This window comes from Lipotes vexillifer, unplaced genomic scaffold (genome assembly GCF_000442215.2).
Source record: "Lipotes vexillifer unplaced genomic scaffold, Lipotes_vexillifer_v1.1 scaffold1492, whole genome shotgun sequence".
NCBI classification, from domain to species: Eukaryota; Metazoa; Chordata; class Mammalia; order Artiodactyla; family Lipotidae; genus Lipotes; species Lipotes vexillifer.
In genome coordinates this window covers 4,694-14,634 of record NW_006769666.1, presented here as the reverse complement: position 1 = coordinate 14,634, position 9,941 = coordinate 4,694, and the positions used below count along the sequence as shown (strand labels likewise).

The 9,941-nt window shown below is 48.7% G+C and overlaps 1 pseudogene; it reads left to right on the top strand.

Moving 5' to 3' along the window:
* Nucleotides 1-6,743, top strand: part of LOC103070493 (ephexin-1-like) — a 90,263-nt pseudogene extending 83,520 nt beyond the window's left edge.
* The last annotated feature ends 3,198 nt before the right edge of the window (nt 6,744-9,941 follow it).

Genomic DNA, 9,941 nt, shown 5'->3' with positions numbered 1-9,941 from the left:
CGCGCCCCACCCGCCTCCCCCGTTGCCGTGGCAACCCCGGGAGCCTCCAGGCGCGCGCCGGGGCGCCTGCTGGAGCTCTTGGCAGCGGCGGCGGCGGCGGCAGCTCCGGCTCCAGCTAAGCGCGCTGCGACCCTGCTCCGGAGCCCGCTCGTCGCCCCCCGCCCGGCTCCAGGCCCCCAACGCGGTCCCCGACCCGGCCCCAGAGCCTGGCTGGCTGCCGGCCCCCATGGAGCTGCTGGCCGCAGCCTTCAGCGCCGCCTGCGCCGTGGACCACGACAGCTCCACCTCGGAGAGCGACGCGCGCGACTCAGCGGCGGGACACCTCCCTGGCAGGTGAGGAGCACTGCGCGCCTGTGGCCCCAGCTTGCGTCCCTGGTCGGGGACGCCTACCCGAACTGCCTGTCCCGCGCCCCCCGCCCCGCGGGCCCCGCAGCCCCTCACTCCTCCCGCGGCCCCCATCGTGCCCGCACGCCGCCTGAGGTCGGGGGTGCTACCCAGCCGGACCGCCGACACCCCTGTCCCTGCCCCGGGCCGCCTCCCGCACCCTCTCTCGGGCGCCCTGGGCGCACGCGTCCCGTTCGGTGGCCCCTCTCCGCGCCACGTGGCCCTGGGACTGGAGGATCGCTACCCAAAGGGGGCCGGGGGCCGTGTGACAGCGAGCGGCGCGGGGTTCGCAGCGAGAGCCGGGCCCCTGGCCGCTGGACCCGTCCGGGCGGCGGGGCGGCGCCGCGAAGCGGGCAGGACGCGCCAAGTTTCCGACGCCTGCCCGCGAGCTCCGAAAACATGAAGGTTTGGGCGGGCTGGTGTGGGAATGAATTACCCGGTTGCGCCCTGATGCGGTGACAAAAAGGGCCTGTGGGGCCTGCGTGGCAGGGAGCGGCGGCGGCCGCTCGGCCTGGACATCCTGGTCAGGGTCCATCTGGCCAGGGCCGCCTGTGCGGACGCCTCTCGCGAGCTGGCCGAGGTGTGTCGTTGCTTAAAAATAACCGGCTCCTGCCTCTCCTCTCTCTCTGGCAGCGAGTCGTCCTCCACCCTGGGAAATGAGGCCACACCCGAGGAGTGCCCGGCCCTCGCCGACAGCCCCACCACGCTCACCGAGGCCCTGCAGATGATCCACCCCATTCCCTCCGACTCCTGGAGGAACCTCATCGAACAAATAGGTGGGTGTCCCCAGCGGCGACGGGGCGTCACTGGGGGAAACGTTGGTTCCTGGCGGACTCAGGGCTCCCCTGCTTGTGGGATGCCCTTGCATTTCCCCTGGACAGATGTTTCTGACTAGGAAGGTTACTGACATATTTGGTTCTAAATGGTTCCAGAGGCAAAACTGCCGCGTTTTAATAGTGGCTGTATAATTGGGCTTTAGCAAATGCATTTCTTTCCTGCTCTCTTGGAGAGATGTGCTTGCCCAGCCCTTTCCTGGGGAGGGCTCTCTGTCCTCTTGTGTCTTCTGCCAGAAAGTCCAGGGGTTAGGTGCTTATGGGCCATGCAGGAGGGGGTGCTTCATGTGTCCCCCCGCCATCCCCACCCTGGGGCCTGGGGAAGACCTGGAAAGGGAGGGGACCCTGCAGAGGGGACTTGTGGAGTCAGGCTGACTGGGGCAATTCAGGAAGGGGTGGCAGTGGCAGACTTTGCACAGGGGAAGGAAAGGTAAGTAGAGAGAAGCTGGGAGCCCCAGAGGCCCCTGGGTTAGGAAGGGAAGCCTGACTCCACCTGCCTGTCCAGAGCATGGCCAGAAGTGCAGGGCACAGCCCGCATGTCCAGCTCCTGCACGCTGCAGTTGAAGCTCTGTGAAAGCAGAAAGTGGATTGAGAAGGCATCCCCAAAACCCGAGCACTCGCATTTAAAAGTCAAAAATTGCTGATGACATCAAGCTAGCTCTCATCTTCATCACCAGAGGTGGCCACAAGTGGGTGGCGTGCGTTCTTCGGGGATGGCATGGCCTAGAAATCTTTCTGTTCTTCAGGGGTGTTAGAGCAGCAGTTTATTCGTTAAATTAAAATTTTGGCTTGAAAATTTTCTTTCCTAAATTCATCATTATTGTTCTCCATCCCAAACACTCAGACGGACATGAAGTGTCTCCAATGGAAGTGGAGCTTCCATTGCCCCAGGAGACCCATGTTTAGGAGACTTTTGGGGCAGGTTCCCTTTTCCCTGGCTGGGGTTTATTCTGGACTGAACCCTGGGAGGAGCTGAGCCCTTGCAAAGCTGAGGGTGGAGCGCACACTGCATGCTGTTAAGCAGCGCTGACTCCAGGGATATTGTTCCTAGTGGGCCCCCTGCGTGCGGGCTGGGTGGTGATGGTGGTGGCGGCTTTTCCCTTTGTTTGCTGGCGGAAATGGAGAGGGGCTGATCTGAGGACAAACACACCCGAAAATCCCTTTCTTCCACCTCTACCACATTGCCCTTTATGGCGAGGAGGGCCACCTCGGCCTTGGCATGTGCTGGAAGCCTCGAATTCTACCCTCTAGAAAGGGGTCCTCTGGCTGAGATCAATGTCAGGACCAGGAAGGAAATCGAGGTGGGAGTGGGGAGATCCGTGCCTCCTCTCACGGAGAGAGAGGCTCCCTTCTGCAGTGTGGGCGTGTGGAGACCTCCTTCCTGGAGAGCCCGTGGCATAAGCTCAAAGCTGGGAGTCGGGAACCCTGAGCTCTGGTACCTGCTTATCCTGGCCCTCAGTTTCCTCAGTTGGTAAACAGTAGAGACTGACATTCTGAGGCTTTTCTCCCACTATCTCCTGGTGTAATGGTGACTGTGTGTTTCTGGCTCCTGGGCTGGATCTATGGTCGGTGCTCAACAGATGTGCTGAATGACAGCACAGGACCGAGGCTGCCTTCTTTTCACATCCTTCGTCATAGACTCGAGGCTTATGCCAAGCAGGTGGCTGCAGGAGGCCGGCTGCTTTTAGCTCCACCGAATGAAGTGATGCCAGGTATCAGGAAAGGACACTGCGTTCCTAAAGACACAGTGGAATTAAGGGGGAGGGAAAGTGGGAAGGCTATATGGGCATCTTGTAGACCACTGTGTTGAATTTTGCAGTGGCTCCCACCCAGGACTATGCATGATGTGGTATACAGCTGTCATTGTAGTTGGTGGTGGCCCTGAAGATCATAGACCCTGAGACCCTGTGATTGTGTGTGTGTGTGTGTGTGTGCACACGTGTGTGTGTGTGCTGTGGTTGTCTCTGGCACCTAACAACTGCTTGGTGCATAGAAAGTGCTCACTAAAAAATAAATGAATTCTCTGCCCTTTAGAAGTTTCTATCTGAAGGATTCAAAGAAAAAAAGTATTCCCTTCAGAAAGTGAGATTTTGAAGGACTCCAGGAGCTTATCCTCCTTCTGCAGGGTAGCACAGCTAGCCTGATATATAGATCATTTTAATTAGGAGAGATGGGAACTGAGCCTTCTAATTCTGCATGAATAAAATACCAGGTGCCAGCTTTTACAGGTAAAATTAATTTTGCTTACTGAATGTACAAAAGAGAAAATAGAAAAACATGATATATCAACAATATATCTCTACTACAAAAATTTAATCAGATAACATAGTTCCTCAGGTAAGGCTAATAAAAATAAACAGGTCATGAAAATGGTTACACAGTGTGTCAGATAACTCTTTGTAATCATAGTAACTCCAGGAAAGTGCGTGTTTAAATTCATATTCTGAAGACTTCTGAAAGAAGTATGAAGTTTTAAGAAAATGCTAAGATTACTTGTATTGGGAGTCTTTGCCTGAGTGTAATAGAATATCCAGCGCCCCCCCCTCCCAAAAAAAATGACCTTAAAGAATGAAAGTATTCTATCTCAGTTGACTCCAGGAATGAGGTAGGAAATTCTGCATTTGGTTCATTAAGTCAAGCAACCACCTAGTTCCTTTCCCTCTACCATTCTTAGCATTTGGGCTTCATATCACAAGATGGCTGCTAGAGCTCCATGCATCACATCCTCAAGCAACCATGTATAAAAACAAACCAAAAAAAAGGAGTAGTTTGTCTTCAAGTGTCTCCTGGGGAGGGACATCTTTTTGAGAAGCCCTTCTTAAAGATGTAAGATGTCACCTTAGTCTTCTTGGCCAGGTCATGTCACATGCTTATGTCTAAACCCAGCAGTGGCAAGGGGAAGGGAACCATCATGGTAGGTTTTGATCAGTCAGCATTCATCCACTTCCCTGAGCACCGACTAGGTCAGCACCCAGACAAAACCCCTCCCTGCCAGCTGGAAAGAAGGGCTGTGAGGGGATAGAGGAGAGGCAGCCACAGTGTCTGCCACAGTGTGATTTCAGAAATATTATTTTCAACCCAACTACCCACAATGCTGATATTTTTGTCTCTTTTCAGCATATGTATCACATCATCATGTGAGATGTAGGAGATAGCATTTACCCATGATTTACCCTTCATGCTGACCCATGATACACATGATGTGCCTTGTAGCATACATAAGCCATATTTTTGAACTTTCAAAAAGATGCCAAATTGGTTAGATATTTTTGAGAAGCTTGGAAACTGCATTTTTAAAGGTGTTCAACTCAACAAATATGTGAGTACCTACTATGTGGGAGACACTGTACTAAGCTTTGAAAAGTGAATCCAAGTCAACTCGTGGAATCCTGGTTTCTTTAAACCTCCATAAAAACAGTATCGGAATCACAGGAGATTAATTGGTTCGATGTTGGCAATAGTAATCATATCTTATGCTCATGACTGAACCGGTTTATGTAGTGACTTTAAACCTCTGTCTTTATAGATCTTCAGTTCGGGTTGCATTTAGCATAGATTTAGATTTTCTTTTTCATTCCTTTGTCAGATTAACTCCATATTGTAATCTGCTGGATTGTAACATAAAATCACAGGATCTTTTTTTTTTGAAGTAAATGTTACACTTAGCATAAAGCTTTTATAATCTAGCATTATGGAATGTAGGAAGCCAACTAATTTAATCCACAAGGTGATTTATTGAGTTCCTGTTATTTATAAATTATGAATATAATTTATCCAGCCATTTTTCAGAATTTTGAAGATCGTCTGGTTTTTTTCCTTCCTTTTTTGTACTGTTTAGATATATTTAACAATTAAAGAAGGAATAATAGCTAATGTTTGTACTGCATTGCATGAGAAAGTGCTTTACAAGTGGTACACTTATCCCTGTTAGAACTTTCCCGGGAAAGTCATCTTTGTTTTATAGATAGATATATCAAGGGGCCCAACAGCTTTCCCAGGCCCCAGACCAGTCCAGCTGCCCACTGGTTCTCTCCACCTGCATTCCCTTCAGGTGCACCTGGATCTCACCACCACCCCATTCCCCAGTCGGAGCCTCCTATATTCCTCATCTCCTTGAACAGGGCCACCAGACCCCCTTGCCAACTGGTCACCCAGGTATCGTTTATGACCCAGCACCAGCCAGTCACCAGGACCTGTCTTCTACCTTATAACTGTCCCTGAATCATGCACATGGCCCCACCCTTCCACCACCACTGCAGTTCAGGCCTCCATCATCACTCCCTTAGAGAACTGGCATGGCCTCTTTCTTCCCATCCACGGGCCTCCTAAGATGTAGACCAGAGCTGTTTGCCTGAGGGGCTTCCCTTTTGCCCACAGGATAGACAAAACCCTTGGGGTGACCCTTCTCTCCTCCCAGCCTCATCGCCAGCAGGAACCCCCCTTCCCCTCCCCACCCAGCCCAGCTTCCCCTCTCCCTGGGCTGGGAGCCCCCTTGCCACTGAAGCTTTTCTGCTGCTCCTGTGTGGAGAGACCAACCCTCTGCCCTGCAGCCAGGACATCCAAAATGAATTATTCCCTGTGGAGGTGCTACATTTTTGCTGATTCCTCTGTACCCCCAAATCTCCTTGGAGACTTAGACTGCATTTATTTCAGGTCAGGGAAGTAAGTCTGAAAGTGTGAAAGCAAAAAAGGAATGTTTCCCTTTTGAATCATAAGGTTGATGAAATATTGGCTTTTTCCTTCAAAATGAGAATTTACAACTATTCCCATTTCACCAATGAATATATTTGAGTTCTAATATTGAAGCATTTAGGCTTTGAGAAGCATCCTGTTGGGATACTGAACCATAATTGGGACATTTCCATTGACTCTGCACACGTTGGTTATTAACACGTCAAATTCTGGATTCTTGTTGTTTGCTAAGTATGTGTGTGAAAAGCATATATTTTTGTGACTGGATTTTGAATCTGTTCAGGGATTTCTTCATTCTTTGTTGGAAAAAAAAAAAAAAACAACAACTCATGCACGCTGATCCTTCCCAAGAAATGAAGACAGTGGCAGTTTGTTCAGTGATAGAGCCTTTTCTGAGACCTGTGCGCGTCTGGCTTTCTTTGTATTTTCACAGGCAGAGCATCCGCCCTTGATAGGAGTCCAAAGCCCTGACTTAGTGATTCCAAAAGATCTTCCTCTGAAATCTTTTTCATGTCAATACAATTCCATTTGATTTCAGGGCTCCTGTATCAGGAATACCGAGATAAATCAACTCTCCAAGAAATTGAAACCAGGAGGCAACAGGACGCAGAAATCCAAGGCAATGCTGATGGGTCCCCGGCCAGTGCGGAGACCCCGGAGGAGGATGAAGGGGAAGAGGAGGAGCCTGCAAGCCCACCGGAGAGGAAGGCTGTGCCCCAGATATGCCTGCTCAGTAACCCGCACTCGAGATTCAACCTCTGGCAGGATCTCCCGGAGATTCGGAGCAGCGGGGTGCTGGACATCCTCCAGCCAGAGGAGATCAGGCTGCAGGAGGTAATGGGCTGCCCTAGGATGGGAGCTTCCAGTCAGAACGTACAGGGGTTTTAACCAATGTGGGTGAGCCTTCTTCTGCGGGGTGAGACTCCCTGGCTGGTTCACCAGAGGAATTACTTGCAGGGTACATCCATCCAGAACATGCAGGAAAATTCACATTATTTCACAGGCAACAAAAAGTACCCAGTTACCTTCTAGGATAGCTCAACCCCAGTACTTAGTGTTCTCCACATTGCTGTTTTGTCAGATAGTAAGATTGCGTTCTCTAAACCTTTAGTTGTTATCGTGGGGGCATTGCCATGGTACGCGTGAATGCTGATACAGTAGGTGATGCTGAACTCACTGTGACGGTGAACTAACTAGTCATCTGTGCTTTACTTTTCACGCACAATCTTATCCCACATCCTTATTCTTTAGTCGCTTGAAGCTTGGGTGGGGCTCTGAAAGAAAGCCCTCGGCCCCCTCCTGAAACGGTGTGGGAATCTGGGACTTGTGTCTCTCCCACTTCATCCGATGGTCCAGGTAGACTGCCCGTCAGTTAGGCTGAGGCAAGATCACGGAGTCACCTAATAGTTTGTTGCTAGCGAGGAGAAATAAAACACGAACAGCAGTAGAAGTGAGTAGCTAAGAAGTCTAGCTAAGTGTTCATTTTAGTTGAACCAAGATTATTTGGGTATAGAGGGGAAATCAGTGGTACAGAGAGACAAGTTGGTCAATAGCAAGGGGAGAGACTGGGGGCGAGAAATGGTGACCCTGCAGGTGTGTGTCATCGTGAAAGTTAAAAGGCGGGTGCAGAGGGAAAAAGTGAAGAGATGTATTTTTTTAACTTGTTCAGTCCAATTCCATCCTCTCTGTCCTCTCACGCTCCCCCTCGCCCTCAGCCCCCACTCCCCTCCACTCACGTGTTCCTTCAAGCCATGCTTGAATTGTTCCAATGCAGTCCTGACTCCAGATGTTCTGTCCTTCTTTAACTCTTGGTTCTCCTGCGCGAGATTCTGTAGAAAGGCAAAACTGCGGATTGTGTGCACAGGTAATTACCAAGACTGAGACTAGCTCCCGACGAGGGTTATCTAACGCTGACTCGGTTGGTACAATACCTTTGCTCTTCTAGAAGGCTTGATAGCACTCGACTTTTGAAGGGCCACCGAGGTTCACTGTGTCCTGCCCCGCAGACTCAGGAGGGATGGGTTTAACCTCTGACATCACGTGTGACATGCAAGCGGTGATTTGTAAAGGATGCCACAATTTTTTAATGAAACTTCTGATGTCAGTAGTGTCTAGTCATCCTGATGGGGCTTATCCCAGCTTCTCACAAAGATACTGGTGAGGGGATGTATCCCTTCACTTCCCACCAGAAGTGAAGATGCATGGTCGGGGGGATCTCCAAGAGGCAGGTGGAACTGGACTGAGGAATGCCACTGAAAGCAACCATGTGGAAGGTGCTGGAAGCCACAGAGAAATCCCCCCACAGGTGGCTGTCCACCAGCCACTGACAGAGCCATCACCCCTAACTTTTTTTTTATCATCCCTAACTTTTTTTCCTTCCAGTTTTATTAAGATATAATTGACACATAACACTGTATAAGTTTCAGGTGTACAGCATAATGATTTGACTTCCATGCATCATGAAATGACCACAAGAAGTTTAGTGAACATCCACCATCTGTATAGATATAACATTAAAGAAATGGAGAATTTTTTTTTTCCTTATGATGAGAACTCAGGATTTACTCTCTTCCATATGTAACATATATATACCAGCAATCTTAATTATATTTATCGTGTTGTACATTACATCTTATAACTGGAAGTTTGTACCTTCTAACTGCCTTCATTTAATTCCCCCTCCCCCTCCCCCACCCCACTGTGCCCCGCAGTCTTATCTCCTCTTTTGAGTTTGCTTTTCGTTTTTAAAGTATAATTGACCTACAACACTCTGTTAGTTCCTGTTACACAATGTAGTGATTTGGTATTTCTGTACATTTCAAAATGGTCACCTGAACGTTTTGATTAAGTCTAGTTACAATATGCCACCATACAAAGGTATTGCATAGGTATTGAATGTATTCCCCACGCTGTACATTTCATACCTGTGACTCATTTATTTTGCAACTAGAAATTTCTACCTCTTAAGATCCCTCACCTATTTGTTTCCTTCCCTACCCTCCTCCCCTCTGGCAACCACCTATTTGTTTTCTGTATCTATTTCTGTTCTGTTCTGTTTGTTCGTTTTGTTTTTTAGATTCCACGTATAAGTGAATCTTTTATACCTGCAAATATAATATTTGTCTTTCTCTGTCTGACTTTTTTCACTTAGCATAATACGCTCTAGGTCCATCCATGTTGTCTCAAATGGCAAGATTTTATTCTTTTTTATGAATGAGCAATATTCCATAGTATATATATACACCATATCTTCTTTATCCATTCATCTATTGATGGGCACGTAGGTTGTTTCCATATCTTGGCTATTGTAAACAATGCTGCAGTGAACATAGAGGTGCAAATATCTTTTTTTTTTTTTTTTGACACCATTCTACATTCTACTGTGGTACGCGGGCCTCTCACTGCTGTGGCCTCTCCCGTTGCAGAGCAACGGACGCGCAGGCTCAGTGGCCATGGCTCACGGGCCCAGCTGCTCCGTGGCATGTGGGATCTTCCCAGACAGGGACACAAACCCATGTCCCCTGCATCGGCAGGCGGACTCTCAGCCACTGCGCCACCAGGGAAGCCCGCAAATATCTTTTGACTTAGTGTTTTCATTCTCTTCAGGTAAATACCCAGGAGTGGAATTTCTGGGTCATGTGATACTTTTCCATTATTAATTTTTGAGGAATCTCCATACGGTTTTCCATATTGGCTGCACCAACTTACAATCCCACCAAGAGTGCACGAGGGTTCCCTTTTCTCCACTCCCTCACCAGCACTGATTATTTGTTGTCTTTTTGATAGTAACCATTCTGACAGGTGAGAGGTGATATCTCATTGTGGTTTTGATTTGCATTTCCCTGATGATTAGTGATGTTGAGCATCTTTTCATGTGTCGTTGGTCATCTGTATGTCTTCTTTGGAAAAATGTCTATTCAGATCCTCTGCCCTTTTTTTTATTTAATTAATTAATTAATTAATTAATTAATTTATTTATTTATTTATTTATGGCTGTGTTGGGTCTTCGTTTCTGTGCGAGGGCTTCCTCTA